This window comes from Schistocerca americana, chromosome 2 (genome assembly GCF_021461395.2).
Source record: "Schistocerca americana isolate TAMUIC-IGC-003095 chromosome 2, iqSchAmer2.1, whole genome shotgun sequence".
Taxonomy (NCBI): Eukaryota; Metazoa; Arthropoda; class Insecta; order Orthoptera; family Acrididae; genus Schistocerca; species Schistocerca americana.
In genome coordinates this window covers 919661311-919683457 of record NC_060120.1, presented here as the reverse complement: position 1 = coordinate 919683457, position 22147 = coordinate 919661311, and the positions used below count along the sequence as shown (strand labels likewise).

The 22147-nt window shown below is 46.4% G+C and overlaps 1 protein-coding gene and 1 pseudogene across 1 annotated transcript in view; one reads left to right on the top strand and one right to left on the bottom strand.

Moving 5' to 3' along the window:
• The window catches only part of LOC124594877, a 307913-nt gene that overhangs the window by 182906 nt on the left and 102860 nt on the right, over positions 1-22147 (bottom strand). The window lies entirely within an intron of this gene.
• On the top strand, positions 9952-10069 carry LOC124597416 (annotated as a pseudogene).

Below are 22147 nucleotides of genomic sequence, written 5' to 3'. Positions count from 1 at the left end.
ACGAGTAGCTTTTCAGAGCATTCACACAAGATTGCCGCCGTTGTCGACACCTACAACATGCTGATATGAGGAAAGTTTCCAACCGATTTCTCATACACAAACAGCAGTTGACCGGCGTTGCCTGGTGAAACGTTATTGTGATGCCTCGTGTAAGGAGGAGAAGTGCCTACCATCACGTTTCCGACTTTGATAAAGGTCGGATTGTAGCCTATCGCGATTGCGGTTTATCGCGACGTTGCTGCTCGCGTTGGTCGAGATCCAATGACTGTTAGCAGAATATGGAATCGGTGGGTCCAGGAGGGTAATAAGGAACGCCGTGCTGGATCCCAACGGCCTCGTATCACTAGCAGTCGAGATGACAGGCATCTTATCCGCATGGCTGTAACGGATCGTGCAGCCACGTCTCGATCCCTGAGTCAACAGATAGGGACGTTTACAAGACAACAACCATCTGCACGAACAGTTCGACGACGTTTGCAGCAGCATGGACTATCAGCTCGGAGACCATGGCTGCGGTTACCCTCGACGCTGCATCACAGACAGGAGCGCCTGCGATGGTGTCTTCAACGACGAATCTGGGTGCACGAATGACAAAACGTCATTTTTTCGGATGAATCCAGGTTCTGTTTACAGCATCATGATGGTAGCATCCATGTTTGGCGACATCGCGGTGAACGCACATTGGAAGCGTTTATTCGTCATCACCATACTGGCGTATCACCCGGCGTGATGGTATTGGGTGCCATTGGTTACACGTCTCGGTCACCTCTTGTTCGCATTGACGGCACTTTGAACAGTGGACGTTACATTTCGGATGTGTTACGACCCGTGGCTCTTCTCTTCACTCGATCCCTGCGAAACCCTACATTTCAGCAGGATAATGCACGACCATATGTTGCAGGTCCTGTACGGGCCTTTCTGGCCAGCACATTCTCCAGATCTCTCACCAACTGAAAACGTCTGGTGAATGGTGGCCGAGCAACTAGCTCGTCACCATACGCCAGTCACTTCTCTTGATGAACTGTGGTATCGTGTTGAAGCTGCATGGGCAGCTGTACCTGTACACGCCATCCAAGCTCTTTTTGACTCAATGCCCAGGCGTATCAAGGCCGTTATTACGGCCAGAGGTGGTTGTTCTGGGTACTGATTTCTCAGGATCTATGTTCCCAAATTGCGTGAAAATGTAATCACATGTCAGTTCTAGTATAATATATTTGTCCAATGAATACCCGTTTATCATCTGCATTTCTTATTGGTGTAGCAATTTAATGGCCAGTAGCGTAATTACATTTACAAATCAATACACACTGTACTCGCATTCGGGAGGACTACAGTTCAATCCCGTGTCCGGCCATCCTGATTTAGGTTTACCGTGATTTCCCTAAATCGCTTCAGGCAAATGCCGAGGTGGTTCTTTTGAAAGGGCACGGCTGACTTCCTAACCCATCCTTCCTTAGTCCGATGAGACCGATGACCTCGCTGTCTGGTCTCGTCCCCGCAAACCAACCCCCAACAGATCAATACCACAAGCGGTTCTGAGGTACCAGGTATCGACACGTCTGGAACACCGATATCAGTACGTGGTTAGCCTCCGTGGACAGCAATGCAGGCCCCGACTGGCATCCAGGGTGAATGCTGTCCTGGGGAACGGTAGCCCACGCCTGCTCAGCCTGTTCACATAGTTCTGTAAGAGTTGTTGGTTGAAGAGTCGCAAGAGTCACTTCTCGTCACATCATATTCCACGAGTACTCCATTGGAGACAAGTCCGGTAATAGTGTTGACCAGGGAAGTTGTTGCACGTCATGCAGAACACGTTGAGTTTCATGGGCAGTGTGAGGCCGAGCTTTACCCTGTTAGAACATCACTTTCCTGTTGCAAGGACGGCAAAAGACCGGATCTAACAACATTCTGCAGTACCGAGCGCTGGTTAGCGTCCCCTCCAGGAAAAGCGGAGGAGGAGATTAGTGTTTAACGTCCCGTCGACAACGAGGTCATTAGAGACGGAGCGCGAGCTAGGGCGAGGGAAGGATGGGGAAGGAAATCGGCCTTGCCCTTTCAAAGGAACCATCCCGGCATTTGCCTGAAGCGATATAGGGAAATCACGGAAAACCTAAATCAGGATGGCCGGAGACGGGATTGAACTGTCGTCCTCCCGAATGCGAGTCCAGTGTGCTAACCACTGCGCCACCTCGCTCGCTCCAGGAAAAGCAAAGGTGAACGAAAGTTGTAGCTTATCGCGAAGTTACTAAATACAGTTTTCCGTAATTCCTTCACGAAAGAAGACGAAGTAAATAGTCCAGAATTCGAAACCAGAACAGCTGTTAGCATGAGTGACATAAAAGTAGATATCTTAGGTGTTGCGAAACAACTCAAATCACTTAAGAAAGGCAAGTCTTCCGGTCCAGACGGTATACCAATCAGGTTACTTTCAGAGAATGCAGACACAATAGCGCCTTTGTTAGCAATCATACACAACCGCTCAATTGACGAAAGGTCTGTTCCTGAAGACTGGAAAGTAACACAGGTCACACCAATATTCAAGAAAGGAAATAGGAGTAACCCATTGAATTACAGACCCATATCACTGACCTCAATTGTCGGTATGGATTTGGAGCATATACTATACTCGAACATTATGAATCACCTTGAAGAAAATGACTTATTGATACATAACCAACACGGATTCAGAAAATATTGTTCTCGTGCAACGCAGCTAGCTCTTTATTCCCATGAAGTAATGAGTGCTGTCGACAAGGAATCTCAGATCGATTCCATATTCCTAGATTTCCAGAAGGCTTTTGATATCGTTCCTCACAAGCGACTATTAAATTGCGTGCATATGGAGTATCGTCTCAGTTGTGTGACTGGATTCGTGATTTCCTCTCAGGGAGGTCACAGTTCGTGGTGATAGACGGTAAATAATCGAGTAGAACAGAACTGATATCTGGCGTTCCGCAAGGTAGTGTCATAAGCTCTCTGCTGTTTCTGATTTATATAAATGATCTAGGTGATAATCTGAGCAGCCCCCTTAGATTGTTTGCAGATGACGGTGTAATTTACCGTCTAGTAAAATCATCAGACAATCAATTCCAATTACAAAATGATCTAGAGAGAATTTCTGTATGGTACGAAAAGTGGCAGTTGACACTAAACAAAGAAAAGTGCGAGGTCTTCCACATGGGTACTAAAATAAATCCGGTAAATTTTGGGTATACGATAAGCCGCACAAATCTAAGGTCTGTCAGTTCGACTAAATACCTAGGAATTGCAAGTACGAGCAATTTAAATTGGAAATACCACATAGATAATATTGTGGGGAAAGCGAAACAAAGACTGCGCTTTGTTGGCAGAACACTTAGAAGACGCGACAAACCCACTAACGAGACAGCCTAAATTACACTTGTACGTCCTCTGCTGGAATATTGCTGCGCGGTGTGGGATCCTTACCAGGTAGGATTGACGAAGGACATCGAAAAAGTGCAAAGAAGGGTAGCTCGTTTCGTGTTATCGCGCAGTAGGGGTGAGAGTGTCACTGGTATGATACGCGAGTTGGGGTGGCAGTCACTGAAACAAAAGCGGTTTTCTTTGGGGCGAGATCTGGTTACGAAATTTAAATTACCAACTTTCTCTTCCGAATGCAAAAATATTTTGTCGACACCCACCTACGTAGGGAGAAATGATCATCGGAATAAAGTAAGAGAAATCAGAGCTCGAACGGAAAGATTTAGGTGTTCCTTTTCCCCACGCGCCATTCGAGAGTTGGATGGTAGAGAAGTAGTATGAAAATGGTTCGATGAACCCTCTGCCAGGCACTTAAGTGTGAATTGGAGATTAACCATCTAGATGTAGATGGAGATGTAGAACCCAGACGAAAAACCGTGTGTCTCGAACTAATGGATACAATGAGAGAGCTCACTAGGTCTACATCGTACTCACAATCGACCACCACTTGCGTGCAGGTAGAATCTGCTTTCATCGCTGAAAACCGCGGCGCGCCTTTTCATCTTCCAAGAGATCCTCTGACAGCACCAGTCGAGCCGCGCACGTCGGCGCTGTGACGTGAGTGGATGACGTATTAGAGGTGTGGGTGCCCATAGTCCCTCTGCTAATAATCGGTTCGCATCAGTTCGTGTTCACACGTCTGGGCTCGCAAGCCCTCTTATGTGTGTCGTCGTAGCTGCACGATCTGCCCCTGCTGCCCTTACCATACGACGGTCCTGGCGCACTCTGTGCTAACTGGACGTCCAGAACCTCGTCTTCAGGTGTGAGAGCGCTCACGTGACCACCGATACCAGCATCGGTGCACGCCCGACTTGTGTGGCAGTTCTCCCAAAGGACCATCTTGTCACTGGGAAGGCTACAATCTGAGCCCTCAGCCCTCAGTTGGTTGTAGGAATTCGCTCAGTTGTTTGTAGGAAGCACGAGTGAACCGTAAAATTACTACTGGTTCACCAAAGGTTATTAATCTCCATCAGTACACAAAATGTAAAGTGGAAGTAGGTGCCAAGGAATAGCTGGTGAAATTACACACAATTTTCAGTAACACTCTTTATTCAAAATTGGTGCAAAACTTTACGATATTAAAAAAAAACACCAATCATTTAACAAATAAGTCACAATGTACGATAGGAAAGGACTTTTAAATTATTAAATTATTATAAGAATTTCCCGCCAGTAAAAGGCAAGTACAGGCAAGCAATTTAACGTATACAACGAGACGCTATATAATATTTCAAGCTCAGCTAAATTACAGGTGAATTTCACTCCATTCATTAAATGGCGCAGAATCTAACTTGTCTGCAACATATAAAGACAATCTTGTTTACAAAAGTTCTCAAAGTAGGGGGGACATTCACAGTTAGTAACATTAACATTTCCAAAATATATAAAAAACAAATTTTACAAATTTCTGTCACTTAACTTACGGCAAACACACACGCTCACCTGGTATGACTTGTGAACTTTTCCAACATTCTCCTCTCAAGGCAGCAATTTCTACCCGTAATGAAATGTCAAACTTTCGCATGGCAAGAAAACACACCAATAACCAACTACCTGTATAAAACACATAAGCACGTTGAGTAAAAGCCTTTAAGGTATTGAATTGGAAAAACACACAACAGTTTTTGCTGAATAGAAACAATATAAAAAATCCACTACGGCGTACATTAACAACCTTGCTTGATTATAGCCCAATATACATAAACACAAATTTACGTAAGTTACAGCTTCCATATGAGCAGAATTCATTATGCAATTGACTAGTTCTTACCACGAGGCAAAAGGAATTTTTCTTCTTTGCTAGAGTACCTTTTACACGTGAGTCTAGTAATACTAGTTATGACAGGGTAGAGAATGGATCAGGTCTTAGTGCCTTGCATTTTAAACAGTACAGTCATTGGTGCCTTAGACTTTCACAGACATGGCAGAGGCTAACAGTTGAATAAACCGAACCACGGATTTACTCTGACTCCCCCCCCCCCCCCCCCCCCCCGCGCCCCTCCTTTCGTCCTCAAAAGAGGACAAACGGACCACACTTTCTAATATTACCACCTTCCCGCGGGTGGGCAGACGAGTATGAATGGCGGGAACCCCCCCCCCCCCCCCCAAAAAAAAAAATACGGCTGGTATAATTAACAATAATAAGTAACTCGAATTCAATTAAACTTCGTAAAATCTGTTAACAATCAATACTCAACTTCTGGTGCGTTACGACTCCCAGGACTGAACCAACGCAGCACCTCCGAATGCTCTGCCGACCCGCCCGCTGCCAGCCGTTTCAACGGACGCAGGAAGGCGCGCCGATTTTCAGAACCTCATCGCCGGTCGACAGCATACGGCCGAACTGCAGATTAGGCCCCTTTGCGGACCCACGCTCAGGAAGATTCCTTTCGCGACGAGCAGTTAACACCCCATACCACGGAGCCGCTGCTCGCGTCGCTTACGCTGATGGCGCGGTCTGCGTGCTGTCCCTCTAGCACCGGCAGAGAAGTCGCTTCTTGATGCCCCGACTGCCAACTCTCCACGAGAGCCCATACAGCAACCTCTTAAACCCGCGCGAACAGCCCACTTTTCCCCTTTCCCGCTAGAGGGAGACACCGAAGCCTTCAATTGCGACAAAGGCGCCACCGCCAAAAAACGGAGGGCGACTGCTTCACGCTAGGCGCTGTGGCGCGCTTTTCAAAGCTAACTATACTACGGCCCAACGAGTGCGTCTCTGTGGCATATTTGCACCACACTGAGTCTTCTGGCTGCGAGCATTCCCTATTAGACACAGATGGCGGTCTGGTAGCCATGCAACTACGCTATCTGTTGGTGCACGACACTGAAACCAGATCAGTGCATCTGCTATCCATCAGGTAGCGTATGCCTTCATCGGATCAAAATCGACGTCGTATTTCCAGGTGTATTAATTTTTTTCCGGCAGTGTGCCTGGTACTCTGTAAGTGAGAGAGTTATATGTTGAAAACTGAAATGATTTGTGACTCTGCACATTATTTCTGTAGGCGTACACGTAACAATACCACATCACTGTGCAGTTTGCTCTTTAGCCTGATGAAAAGTGCATAATAAAAAGTAGCTATCGTCCCAATAAACTCTGGAACTTACTATTTCAGTAAGAGAGAGTCTTAAGCCGTCCTCTCAGTGGACGTGAAAACGCTCGTGGTCGCGAAGTTGGTGACGTCAGAGTGTGGAATTCCACGTGCCACTACACTGCGGAGCGTGAAAACATAGGAGCCGCCATATAGTATGGCGTTAACCATCGTGTATGGTGGGTTTTCTTTCTCATAGAGCATGCGATATGAATGTAAGCTGTTTAAAAGCTTCAGAAAATTGAGGAGCCTTCGAAAACGCGTCATTCAGATACGGTTTGTTATAATAAAACGACAGCAAACTACATATCAGTAGGTAATGGTTTCCTGTAGTTGATGTTTTTAGTGCTGTAACTTGTGTGCTATGAAAGTAAACCCTTTTCACTTCTACGCGCCATGGTGATCTATCACATGCGCGTGTTTATGGTACAATTTGCGTATTAAATATCAAATAATGACATTTTTAGATGCCGTCTTTAGACAGTATATGCCATAATTGGAATATGGTCTCTTTCTCGAAGTTGCAGCGCAGTTAATGCCGTCATGAGCTCCTGAGTTGTAAAGAGAAATGTAACGGGTTCGCGATCATCTAACACCAGTTCGTTTTTTCACTTTTTGTTTTCCAAGAGATTCTGGGTGGTTCTTATTCATTTAACATTGATGTTATCTCAAAACTCGGTATCATTTATTACAAATACGTAATGTACATACTGTAGTTATTGACGCAAAGGCCAACAACTGAAATGATTTTCTAATGGCCAAAAAACTTAATGTGTCAATCTATGTCTGAGAGTAAACACAACGTACACACTGGAAGTTTTCGCTATTATAAAACTTTTTATAATATACATATTATAGAAAGTTTTATAATAGCGTGTACGTTGTGTTTACTCTCAAACACAACGTACACACTGGAAGTTTTAGAAAGTTTTATAATAGCGTGTACGTTGTGTTTACTCTCAGACCTAGATTGACACTCACATTAATATATTATATATATGGGTTTATGATATAGCTTAAACCTGTGTCTGACTGGTAAATATGTTTTTCAATGACGGTGTGCAATTTCGACAAAAATCACCAATTCGAATGAAATTACGAAACGAATCTCGATCTTGAAATCTATGTGACGAAGTAAGTTATTTCAGATTGTTGGTACTTAATGCAGTGTTCACAATATAGACTTTATGCAAGTGCAAACTGACGTTAGATACTAGAACTTAGCCGTGCGGGATTAGCCGAGGGGTCTAAGGCGCTGCAGTCATGGACTGTGCGGCTGGTCCCGGCGGAGGTTCGAGTCCTCCCTCGGGCATGGGTGTGTGTGTGTGTGTGTGTGTGTGTGTGTGTGTTTGTCCTTAGGATAATTTAGGTTAAATAGTGTGTAAACTTAGGGACTGATAACCTTAGCAGTTAAGTCCCATAAGATTTCACACACATTTGAACATTTGAACTATAACTTAACTATATTCAATTTAAAACCAAAAATGGAATGAAAATTCAACTGAGTTGACAAATAATTTCTACTAATTTGTATCTAGACCGTTGTACAGCATCATGTAGTGTTCCTCTAGCAGCAAAGGATGAAAGCAGGAAGACTGGGTTTAACGTGCCGGTGATATCGAAGTCATTAGAGACGGAGCACTAGCTCGGAATGGGGAAGAAATCAGCGATGCCCTTTCAAGGAACCATCCCGGCATTTGCCTGGAGCGATTTTGGGAAATCACGGAAAACCTAAATCTGGATGGCCGGACGCGGGTTTGGTCCGTCGTCCTCCCGGATGCGAGTCCAGTGTGCTGATCACGGCGCTCCCTAGCTCGGTCCCTCTACCAGCAATTCGCTGTTCAAGCCACCGACAAGCCCAGAATCTTTTTCCCGATTTTCTCCGCTCTTTAATAGAGTTAACGCAGCTACTTTATACACGTCCATTTTCGTAAAGAAAGTGTGTGGTTTGCGAGGCACATGAACCCGACAACGGTCGCTGTAGAGCGCTGAGAAAGCCTCGCCCCGTGTGAGGACGGTTTCAGCCTTATTCCTGGTAGCGACACTACAGCCTCGCAGCAAATGCAGCGGAATGAAGATCTGCGGTCTACGTCGATGCCGGAGCGACGAGAGCATCACACGAAGTCGCCATTTTAGAAAGTGTGTTTTTTGCTTTCGCCCATCAAGACAAAAATGGACTACTTAAACGTTGAGTTGTAACTACCACAAGTTCCGAACCCAGTCGCAGACCTGGTCCGCTACTCGGTAAGCTGTTACTGCTCACCCGCCTCCCATCTGGCAGAACGGAGTGCAGGCCAGGGGCCCGCCTGCCTGATTCCAGTGCGCAGTGCAGCAGGTGGCTGTCCTTGAAGTCCGGGCTTCGATCCCTGGCAGAGATCGCTGACCGCTGGCGCGCATTCCTCGTCCCGGCGCCCTGGCGCCAGCTGCCCTTCCATTTCATCGCAAGCGCGGACACACCGCAGTAGCTCCTAACCAGTGTACGACCATTCTCCTGCGGGGTCTACTTCTTCGCGACGCTATATTTCATTCTATCCCTGTATTTCTTATTTATTGGTTGAGCGTGATCGCACTAGTACAGGTAAATGCCGGGATAGTTCCCATGAAAGGGCACGGCCGACTTCCTTCCCTATCCTTCCCTAATCCGATGGGACTGATCACCCTGCTGTTTGATCCCATCCACTGAATCAACCAACCAAACAGGTTAGTGCCATCTGGTCCTCTCTAAAATCAGACCAGAGTTTTACGCAAACAATACTTTTTATGCCATAGTTGCTTAAGGAATGACAATTAGGTTATTTCACTATGAAAAATAATAATAAAATACTGTTAATGGAATTAAAAGTGATTTGAATGTAATGAAAATGTGAATAACATTACTAAGAAATAATTTTTGCAGCCTATGCGAATAATAATAATAATAATAATAATAATAATAGTAGTAATAATAATAATAATAATAGTGATAGCAACAGAAACCAAATTTTTTTTTGTGTATCTGAGTGATGTCTTTTCTGTCGGACAAGCCCGACAGGACAGATATCACTGAGATATTTGCATTTCTGTGAAAGAGGGGAACGGTTCCTCGATCTTTCCTTCAGTGCGAATCCACAAATATCGTCCGACCTTCTATGGGAATGAGGATTTGCGAATAGTGAGTATAGAATGAGGAATTGCGAATAGTGAGTATAATGGATGCACAGTAGCATGCGATAAGTTGGAAATTTACCACTGGTCAGGAACTGTGACCGGATGGCCGAAGCGTTTAAGCCAACCACTCATGAGAAAGGGGGTAAATCCGGGTTCCAGTCCCAGTCCGGCACAAATTTTCAAATTTCGCTATTCCTGTGCGCTTTGTAGGGGCAACGGCCTTGCCGCAGTGGATACACCGGTTCCCGTCAGATCACCGAAGTTAAGCACTGTCGGGCGTGGCCGGCACTTGGATGGGTGACCATCCGGGCCGCCATGCGTTGTTGCCATTTTTCGGGGTGCACTCAGCCTCGTGATGCCAATTGAGGAGTTACTCGACCGAATAGTAGCGGCTCCGGTCAAAGAAAACCATCGTAACGACCGGGAGAGCGGTGTGCTGACCACACGCCCCTCCTATTCGCATCCCCAACTGAGGATGACACGGCGGTCGGATGGTCCCGATGGACCACTTGTGGCCTGACGACGGAGTGCTTTTTTGTGCGCTTAGTCGTCATGATTTCCCACCAATCGTTTCCCTTTCCTTCCTCTTCCTACATTTCTTGTTTACGAAATGTATTTACAAAAGGGGCAGTCGAATGAAAACAAGGCAGAGCGAAAAGGAGTAAGTAAACTGTTTATTATTCCAACTGTAATCGCCATAACTGTTAATACGTGTATCCTACTATGAGACAAGACAGTCAGTGCCTTCATAGAAAAGTTTTTGAGGTTGCCTACTTAACAATGTTTGTTCCCAAGCGTGCGCCTCTTCCTCCGAAGCTTCCTCCGCAGCAGATCGACGGCCAAATGGTTCAAATGGCTCTGAGCGCTATGGGACTTAACATCTGAGGTCATTAGTCCCCTAGAACTTAGAACCACTTAAACCTAACTAACCTAAGGACGCCGCACACATCGATCCCGAGGCAGAATTCGAACCTGCGACCGTAGCGATAGCGCGGTTCCAGACTGTAGCGCCTAGAACCGCTCGGCCACACCGGCCGGCTAAATCGATGGCCAAGAATGTCTTTCTGCGGGCTCCAAAAATATGAAAATCGCATGGAGAGGAATACGGACTATATGAAGGATGTGTAAGGGCTTCCCAGCGAAACTTCTGCAGCGTATTCGTAACAACCTTAGCAACATGTGGACGGGAAGCCCTTAAACATCTTCTCTTACCCATCGGTTCAACCGATATGGTCACGAGCCCAGGAGAGACGCTGCAGACAGCGCCGTCTTACTAGCAAAGGCACTCGTGTCGGTCGTCTGCTGTCTTAGCCCATTAACGTCAGATTTCGTCGCACTGTCGTAACGGATACGTTCGACGTACGTCCCACATTGATTTCTGCGGTTATTTCGCACAGTGTTGCTTATCTGTTACAACTGACACCTCTACGCAATCGTCACTGCTGTCGGTCGTCAAGTAGAGGCCGTCGGCCACTGCGTTATTCGTGGTGAGAGTTGATGCCGGAAATTTTGTATTCTCCGTGTGATGTCGTCAGTCATAAGACTACACTGCCGCCTGAGAGATCGATCCGCCGAATGCGATTCTCTCGATAAACGGAACAGAAAAACGGCTGTGTTAGCCAACGAGTACACAGCTAGTCGCAGTACTTAACGCTCGCCGCGAGGCGCCGCTAGGCGCCGCTAGGCGCCGCTAGGCGCCGCTAGGCGCCGCTAGGCGCCGCTAGGCCACTTCATGCGCAGCACGAGAATAGTGCAGTTGTACCAGTCTACATTCCCGCTCAGGCTGCGGAGAGGTACGGATCGCTGTTGTCGCCGTTGCTGCTCGAGATGTCGGGACGCGGGAGGGGACGCGAAGCTGCAGCCCTAGCGGAGTTGCTGCTCACCCTAGCAGGAACGTCCGGCAACAAGAAGAAGAAGACTGTAGTGCAATGCTTTCGCTGCCAAAAGCTTGGCCACGTCGCCGAGCACTGCAGAGGCGCAGTAGCGTGTTTGAAGTGTGCGCGAGCACATGGCACAAGCGACTGCAAGAAGGAGAATCATACCCCTTGTACCTGCGTCAACTGCGGCGGCGCACACGCGGCGAACGCCCGTTCCTGCGCCTACAAGAGAAATTGGCGCGGACCGGAGAAGAAGACGCAGAAGCAAGTGACAACCACACACGAAGAGGTGGTCTCTTGTGCAGAAGACGTCGTATCCAGGCGTCTAAAGGACGCTGTACGAGAAGCCATGTCCGCCTTCAAATCCGCCATGGCGGAAGAGAGGGCAGCCATGTTGGCGGAACTGGGCGAGGCTCGGCGTCAGATTGCTGTGCCGAAGCAGGAACTTCGTTCAGCCAAAGAAGACTCCGCCACAAGAGAAGACACCGCCACCCAGACGACTCCTGCACGAGAGAAGGAGTTCGCAACGGTGGCCACGCAAACCGACGAGCCTGCCGAAGGGGAGGCGACACAGCAAAAGGACACCGAAGCAGCTGTACAACAGGAATAAAAGTGGGAGGAAATACCACTGCTCCCGCTTCCGGACATGTACAGCGCAAGTGCTGTACTGAAGAAGATTGCTAGTTCGCTTCGCGACGGTACATACCCGCACCACGAAAATCCCTACCGTTTTGTCCCACCAAACCATCCAAAACCGTCACTCCCACATCAGGGACTTGGCTATCCAGAAGGTCTTACTGAAATTTCCAGGGAGGATTGTGAGCTCATTAATTCCTACCCTATCTTCACTACAATGCACATGCATTGTCTAATAATTTCTCTGGTTTCCGGAGAAAAATCGAAGACAGAATACGTTACGTATCAAGCCAACACCGAGGAACAGTCCTCAGTCACCAGTAAGAAGAAAAAGCGTCACATCGACAAGAACAAGAAATCGATTATCGGCACTTCTTGCCAGTTCCAGATATAATCAAACAGTCCAGAAATAAGTTTCATTAAGATTCTTAGTGGAGGAAGGGCCAACAGGCCACAAACTTCCACTTGAACTTCCTCACAGAGAGGAAAGTCAAAAAGGAGCAGAGAGAGAGAGAGAGAGAGAGAGAGAGAGAGAGAGAGAGAGAGAGCCAGTCTACAGTTCGTAGCCGCGCTCAGTGGTCAGCCAGCGCCGATGTTAGTCATCGTCTGCATCTCAGTCACTGCTGCCACCAAGTCTTTGTAGCTCCGTTCCAAGTTAGTCTTCAAATTCACCGGACTCGACATTCAAGATTACGAGATTTTAATCCGTCACTGCAAGATTTGTGACTTGCAAATTATGTCATTCTACAGACGCCTATTCTAGTCGCGTCTTCTAAAATTGTCAACCAACTGATCATGGACTACAGCAAAGTTAAGTAATAAATACTTTCTTATTTTGTACTCCTGCTAATTAATTGTGTTTTCCTGTTGTAGCTACCAAGCAGTCTTGGCATAGTAGAAACCACGTTTCCACCTCCTTGGCTACCTCATATTTGACACCTCGTGTTGATGGACTCGATCATGGTGGAAGATCGAGAGCCACAGACTTGACACTGTGCATCTCAGAAGATTGAATTCCCTAACGATTTCCGAAATGGGATGTCCCACGAGTCTAGCTCCAACTTCCATTCTGCGATCAAAGTCTTAATTTCCGTCACGTCGGATACCTTCCACATGAATCACCCGAGAACATATGAAAACTCCGCCAATGCACTGCCCTTTTATACCATGTGTTCGTGATACTAGCGGCCTCTGTATATGTGCTTATTGCTATCGTATCACTTCTGTCTCCTTAGTGTACACCGAGTTTCTCTCCTAAGGATCGTCAGGCGCATTTTCCCTAGTGTTTCGTTTCGGCGGATATTTGCAATTTAGTTTTTCCAGTGTGCAGCTGGACTCTGTCCAGACAAATGTTGCTCATCACGTCTTTCATGCGACATTCAACGTCGACGGAAAACGTCGGTTTGTTTCCCCTTACAAACAAATTCTTGTTTGAATGGGAGTTTTACACGTTCATTTGATAGAGCAATCCCAAGTTAATCTATGGCGATATTATTTTCAACGACATGTAATAACGGGGCAGTAAAACACTAAGAATACCAGGTATTCTAGCAGCGACAGCACTACATCTACATCTACATGGATAATCTGCAAATCACGTTTAAGTGCCTGGCAGAAGGTTCATCGAACCACCTTCACAATTCTCCGTTATTCCAATCTCGTATAGCGTGCGGAAAGAATGAACACCTATATCTTTCCGTACGAGCTCGGATTTCCCTTATCTTATCGTGGTGATCGTTGCTCCCTATGTAGGTCAGTGCCAACAAAATATTTTCGCATTCGGAGGAGAAAGTTGGTGATTGGAATTTCGTGAGAGGATTCCGTCGCAATGAAAAACGCCTTTCTTTTAATGATTTCCAGCCCAAATCCTGTATCATTTCTGTGACACTCTCTCCCATATTTCGCGATAATACAAAACGTGCGGCCTTTCTTTGAACTTTTTCGATGTACTCTGTCAGTCGTACCTGGTAAGGATCCCACATCTTGCAGCAGTATTCTAAAAGAGGACGGACAAGCGTAGTGTAGGCAGTCTCTTTAGTAGGTCTGTTACATTTTTTAAGTGTCCTGCCAATAATACGCAGCCTTTGGTTAGCCTTCCCCATAAGATTTTCTATGTGTTCCTTCCAATTTAAGTTGTTCGTAATTGTAATACCTAGGTTGAATTTACGGCTTTTAGATTAGACTGATTTATCGTGTAACCGAAGTTTAACGAGTTCCTTTTTGCACTCATGTGGATGACCTCACACTTTTCGTTATTTAGGGTCAACTGCCACTTTCCGCACCATTCAGATATTTTTTCTAAATCGTTTTGAAGTTTGATTTGATCTTCTGATGACTTTATTATTCGATAAACGACAGCGTCATCTGCAAACAACCGAAGACGGCTGCTCAGATTGTCTCCCAAATCGTTTATATAGATTAGGAACAGCAAAGGGCCTATAACACCACCTTGGGGAACGCTAGAAATCACTTCTGTTTTACTCGATGACTTTCCGTCAATTACTACGAACTGTGACATCTGTGACAGGAAACCGAAAATCCAGTCACATAACTGAGACATTCCATAAGCACGGAATTTCACTACGAGCCGCTTGTGTGGTACAGTGTCAAAAGTCTTCCGTAAATCCAGGAATTCGAAATCGATCTGAAATACCGTGTCAATAGCACTCAGCACTTCATGTGAATAAAGAGCTAGTTGTGTTTCACGGAAACGATGTTTTCTAAACCCATGCTGACTGTGTGTTTTCTTCGAGGTAATTCATAATGTTCGAACACAATATATGTTCTAAAATCCTGCTGCATATCGACGTTAACGATATGGGCCTGTAATTTAGTGGATTACTTCTACTACCTTTCCTGAATATTGGTGTGACCTGTGCAACTTTCCAGTCTTTGGGTACGGATCTTTCGTCGAGCGAACGGTTGTATGTGATTGTTAAGTATGGAGCCAATGCATCAGCACACTCCGAAAGGAACCTAATTGGTATACAGTCTGGACCAGAAGACTTGCCACCACCATGGAACAGCGCGCTGCTCAGTCGCTGCTGGAGTAACTGAGGCATTGTTCGTGTTTTACTGCCCCCGTTAAAACGGATATCGAACTTATGTGAGACCGCTCTAACGAATGAGCACGTAAAATTCCGCTTTAAGACTCATTTTGTTTGTGACTGGAAAGAAACCAACGCTTTCCATCGCCATTGGTCGTCGCATGAAAGGCGTGATGAGCACTGCTTGTTCCGTCTGAATCCAGCTACGCACTAATAAAATGAAACTGGCTGTATTTGGTGGAGCGCTAGAGAAAATGTGTCTGACACCTCTTAGGTGATACACGCTGTATATGTATGAATTTGTAACAAACAAATTTCTTCGAGAGAGTCAGCTCTGCTGCGTTTATTCGCAGAGTAGTCACGGTCTGCAGTGGAAGATATTGAGTGTCCTATACAGCGCAAAGTTAAATTTCTTAAGTGTAGGGACATTTGCCTGACCCGTAGGTCCGTGCGGACGCACGAGGATAAACCAGTCAATTTCAGATTAGACACGCAAGATCCACAAGAACGACGTCAAGCGAGCGGTGATTTACGACTTGTGAACACAGTTGCCAAAGCGCACTCGGCCTGCCACGCAAGTACCGCAGCCTTATACGGAGGCTAAACGACAGGGCACTCCCTCTCATTATTACACCGTCGGCAGTCGGCGGCGGATTTCCCACCGGCTACAATTGTTCCGCTAAGTCAAGGCACCGCAGATGGTTATCGTATTCTTGCTCGGTGCGACTTTTATTTCTCATTTCTGCACATCACCACCTCTCTCGCTATTACAGGGTACAATAGTGCCATTAGACTGCTGAAAGGAGACATTAACGTAGTTGCCCTTGCCGAACGACGACCTAATCTTCGTTCGGCTGTCTGTGCTGTCCGCTGAAGTGTTAACAGTTCTTCATCGCAAGCCTACACACACGTCATGCTATTAAAATTAAACTGAACATTCATACCACGAAACTCGTCTATCAATTTCTTGAGATATATTGCAATGTATGTCAGGCCAGGATTCGAACCTGGAAACTTTCCTCTCGGGTTCAGTGTTCTCGCCAACTGAGCTAAGCAGTCGCGGCTCGTGCTGCACCTCACACGTTTCTCTGCTAGCAAGGTACGCAAGAGGGCTTGTGTTGAGTAGGAACGGTGGGGAAGAGTTAGTGGGCGGTTGAAGGGGGCCAGCATAGTCTCTGTGTAGCTCAGTCTGCAAGGGCGTTAGTTGCAATCGGGAACATTCGGTTTTGTATACTGGTCTGGCAAGGACGTCAAATGCGCGAGGAATCTATATTATTGTCGCAACGTGCTGAAAACTAAAGGGTTAATTCTAGAGTATTACTGCCTTCGTTTAGTCGAAATTTGCTTGGATAAATACACTGATGAGCCGAACCATTACGGTCAGCTGCTTGATAGCGTCTTGTTCCACCTTTGGAAAGAGGTTACGTAATTCCCGTAAATGGCGGGCTGGTTCAGATCAGGTGTTTCTGGTCGCCAAGAAATCACCTGTCCTGCTCCTACTGTAGCGGATGCCGATGCGTACAGTTGTCCTGCTGGAAGATGCCATCATTTGCGTGTTAGACATCAAGCGCGAAGGGATACATGTAGTCCGCAATAATATTGATTGGTCTGGCAGATGGGCCGGCCGGTGTTGACGAGCGGTTTTAGGCGCTTCAGTATGGAACCGCGCGACCGCTACGGTCGCAGGTTCGAATCCTGACTCGGGCATGGATGTGTATGCTGTCCTTAGCCTAATTAGGTTTAAGTAGTTCTAAGTTTTAGGGGACTGATGACCTCAGATGTTAATTCCCAAAGTGCTTAGAGCCATTTAAATCTGACAGGTGCCCTGTCAACAAACTGTCAACTTTACGGCTACGAAGGAGAAGGAAAAGTAAGAAAGATTAGAGCTTAACGATCCATTGACTGAGACATTAGAGACCTAGCACTTACTCAGAATGGATTCTCGGATATGTGAGCATCTCAAAGACTTTTTAATCAAGCGAATTTAGTATGTTGCCATGGGCGTCGAGTGTTCACTGGAGCACGGCTATTGTCAGGAGTGCCCCAGGAAAGTGTGACAGGACCACTCTTGTTCTCTGTATACATAAACGATCTGACGGATAGGGTAAGCAGCAAACTGCTACAGTTTGCTGATGAGGCTTTAGTGTAGGGGGAAAGTGTTGTCGTTGAGTGTTTGTAGGAGTGAAATGCCTGAGCTAACAGGACAGAGCGGATTAGGTTGTGGCCGGCCGAAGTGGCCGTGCGGTTAAAGGCGCTGCAGTCTGGAACCGCAAGACCGCTACGGTCGCAGGTTCGAATCCTGCCTCGGGCATGGATGTTTGTGATGTCCTTAGGTTAGTTAGGTTTAACTAGTTCTAAGTTCTAGGGGACTAATGACCTCAGCAGTTGAGTCCCATAGTGCTCAGAGCCATTTGGATTAGGTTGTGGAAAGGGACCAAAATGAGTTCCTGTCAGTTTCACTCAACATACAAACTTTATTTATCAACACACAATATTACAACAAGGATGCAAAACACTTAAAACTTTAATTGACCTCCCTTGATTAACTTTAAATCGGCTGTAGGCCACACTCAAAATCCAAGACACAAGGCCTAAGCAAGGAATTGAATTACAAGGTTGTTCTGGAGGTTTCAAGGAAAAATATTTTATAAATCTTCAATATAAACAGGCCGAAGGCTTTAGCGATTTAATTTTAATGAAACTTGGGGGGGGGGGGGGTTCGGTTGTTTGGGGAATGAGACCAGACAGCGAGGTCATCGGTTTCATCGGATTAGGTAATGAAGTCGGCCGTGCCCTTTCAGAGGAACCATCCCGGCATTTGCCTGGAGTGATTTAGGGAAATCACGGAAAACTTAAATCAGGATGGCCGGACGCGGGATTGAACCGTTGTCCTCCCGAATGCGAGTCCAGTGTCTAACCACTGCGCCACCTCGTTCGGTAATGAAACTTGACTGGAGGCTCCACATTAAGCAATAAGGGGAGTTACAATCAAAAGGCAGAAGGCCTTATCTTAAAACATTTCATGCAAAAGGGCAAAACAAGAACATTAATTTAAGAGATATTAAAACTCGGCTGAAGACCGCACATCAACTAAATAACTAAAACCCAAACAGGGAAATTACTATGTGGCGCACAAGGAACGGCGCTCAGAAGTTTCCAAGGGTCGGCCTGGGATTGTAACACTAACGCCCGATTAGGTGAGACAGGCAGCCTGTCCAATAACTTCTTAATTTGAAGGCAACCCAACCGACAGACAGGCGACCGACCAATCAAGCAAATCAGTTCCGCTCGACGCAACCAGCAAAATGACCACGACACACACAATATTGGCGCCCACAACGACCAACAACACCTCAGCTGTCGAACTACACGCCGTGCTGGACAGCAACAACACGACGAGGAAAGTACACCGCCGAGAATTACGTCAACGATGAGGGCAGGTAACCGGAACGTCAACGGCCACAAGGCAGAAGATACCGCTGGTCAAGTTGTTGCTCGCGGGAATGTCCCGAAGCGACAAGCAGGATCAAACGAAGAAATGCAAAAAGTTGAAGCTCGATAGTAGGTTAGGTGAGGACTCAACTTTCATGTCGAAGATCGGTGGGCGACGAACTTCGTAGCACTCGCAAGCACCACCTCGCGCTTCAACCGCGCGTGCGCGCCGCAGCGGCTCCAGCCCGACTACGCACGACGGGGACTTGCCTGCTGCTCCACGCCAACCGACCGACTGCTCAGGTCCGGAAACAGTGAAAGGACCAAATATATGTCGGCCGATGAGACGACCAACCAACGGTTGCCCCACTCCAATCTCCTCCCGTCGGACAGTTCATGTGTGTCGCCAGCGGTCAGCGAGCACTGGCTGTCCGCGCCTCACCGGCGCTCCGTCCCCGACTGCACTGCTGGTCCGTCTTCAACTGACTGCCAGGCACACGACGACCCGGAAATACTATCGGTCGCTCCAGAGATGGTAGGACAGTGCACTTATCGATACGCGCTGCTGCTGCCGCTCACGGGCAAGTAAGGCAGGAAGTTAGTGACGCCAGTAAATGGAATTAGAAAAGAAGGTGGCAGCACCGTCATAGAAGATGACAAATAAATCGCATGAACACGAGCAGTGCACGGCTCAAGGAAGATACTTAGTCAGAAATTACCTTTGGTATGAAGTGTGGCAGCTTGCTATAAAGTACAAAAATGTAAGTTAATGCGGGTGAGTAGGAAAGGCAATGCTATAATGTTCGAATACAGTGTTGGTGGTGTGCTGCTTGGCGCATGCACGTCGATTAACTATCTAGGTGTAACACTGGGGAGCGACTTGAAATGGAAAGAGAGTGTAAGGTTCTTTTAGGGAAGGCAAATGGTCCACTTCTCTTTATTAATAGAGTTCTAGCAAAGTATACCCTCTTCTCTTTTCTTCTCTCTCTCAGTATATATAAAGTAAATTTCCGTGCTCGCTTCTGTTTGCATGTTCGGTCTAATCTCGGGAACTACTGTAAGGATTTTGATCTAGTTTTGTTTGATAGATATATTGATTAACGACGAAGATTTGTTAATTTAGTTTATCAATATGTCGTGTAAATTGGCTGAATTATGATGAATTAAAGCCAGCCGCCACTGTGAAAAAGATACCATTGCCATCTAGCGGTACAGTCGCCGCAACTTAGGAGAGAAGTGAAGCTTCAGCAGAATCCGAGTTCGGCCTGGTGGTGTAGCAATAAGGGGCGTGCCTGGAAAACGACAGACCGCAGGATCGAATTCCGAGTTGCTACCTCTGGACCATGGGGTCCCGAGTTCGATTCCGGGCCGGGTTGGGTACTTTCTCTGCCTGGGGACTGGGTATTTGTGTTGTCCTCATCATTTTATCCGCATCCTCATCCTTTGTGACACTGGCTCGATTGGACTGTCAAAAAAATTGGACTGAGAAAAAAATTGGGACTTTGTACGGGCGCTGATGCCTGCGCAGTTAAGCGCCACACAGACCAAACATCATCATCATCATCATCATCATAATCAAATTCCGATCGGAGCACGGATCTTTCCCTCTCTTTTTTAATGTAGCATTCATTTCTCCATGAGGTGGGCATTCGCCAGAAGTACTGCTTGGATTGGATTCAATGTTAAAATATATGTCTCTTTTCCTGAAGCAGCATTTGAATCGGGCTGAGTGGTCTAGCGGTAAACAATCTAACTGGTAAATGGAAGGTAGTGATATGGAATCCCGATTGGGCCATAGATGTTTTGTTTGTCTTTTAGTGTTCCGTGCCTCAAATAAGTGAAAATGGAACCCTTATGGATCGCTTTGTTGTCCGTTCCTCCGTCTGTCTGTCAAGACCCCTCTCTCTCACGAATGGGTAGACATATCAAATTGCAACTCATCACCAACAATAAGGTCCACAGTCCGTTGGCTGTGTAATAAATGTAAACTTCTACATCAATGAAGTCAAAAGATACGGCCATTTATGTCACGTATCTTGATACTCGGAAACTCACTCATCAAAATATGTAGGTACTTCGCGTTGACCTAGAATCACGAAAATTGGCAAGAAGCAAGGCTTAACAGTAGAAGCAAAGGAAAAAATCTGAAATTGATAATTTGTAAAAATATCACAAGAAAAAATTTCTTTTGTGATTCTTTATCCGACTTCAAACTTTCTTTTAAGGCGTTCTCGAAAGTTTTGGAATTGCCGGCACCGATATCTTACCAGTATCGATATCGACAATAGGCAAAAATCACAGAGATTCTCGATTCCTGGGATTTATGAATTGTCTGTATAGATAATTAAGCCTGTACGGAAGCCTCAGTGCGCTCGAGTCCTACCGACTGTTTAACCTAGGGGTCACCTCCCAATGATTTGGATATTCGCCAGAAACGACAGACGTGTTTCGAATTTTGCATTAAATTGTAGGTCGCCTTTTTCTGGTTGGATAACTGGCAACAGAGACGCAAGTCACTGAAGTGACATCCAATTGAGTGACTTGTACCAGGCCATTGAACCGTGCGAAATTATTATTATCAGAAGCTATACACATATACATTCCCCTTCTGTCCATACTGTACATTAAAGTCCCCTTGATGTTTCTTCTGCCTACACAGGGTGTTCTAAAAAAGTGAGGGATACTTTGCGAGGTGGTAGTACTCATTGAAACAAGAAAAATAAGTTCAATAAACATGGGTCCGGAAATGCATACTTTCTGCGATAAACACACGTTTTGGCCGAGCGATTCTACGCGCTTCAGTCCGGAACCGCGCTGCTGCTACGGTCGCAGGTTCGAATCCTGTCTCGGGTATGGATGTGTGTGATGTTTTTAGGTTAGTTAGGTTTAAGTAGTTCTACGTCTAGGGGACTGATGGCCTAAGATGTTAAGTCCCATAGTACTTAGAGCCATTTGAACCATAAACAGACGTTTACAGGAGGTGTTCAACGTGGTATCCATTCATGACAATGCGCCCCTGCCCTCTGGCGTAAGGAATGAAGCACCCTTTGAAGTATACCCGGTTGTCGTTGTACCTGTTGGCACGTACTGAAGACACAACCCTGTAGTGTCCGCACTAGGCGCGGTCTAGGCCAGTTCCTTCAAGTGTCTCCATAACCAAAAGTCTAGGGGATTGAAGTCATGGAAACGAGGAGGCCAGGGCAAGTGTCTCCCCCCCCCCCCCCCCCTCTCGGTTCCCGACCGACCGTCCAACGGTCCTGAAATGTCCGCGCGTCAGATGTCAGATGTTAGAATGACATTTGTATTCGTTGCTGCAATGGTATAACCTCCAGCAAGGTAGGCAATACAGTAATGAGAAAGTGCAGATAATGAACCTGAGTTACCCTTTGTGGTAGCACGCATAACCCTATTACTC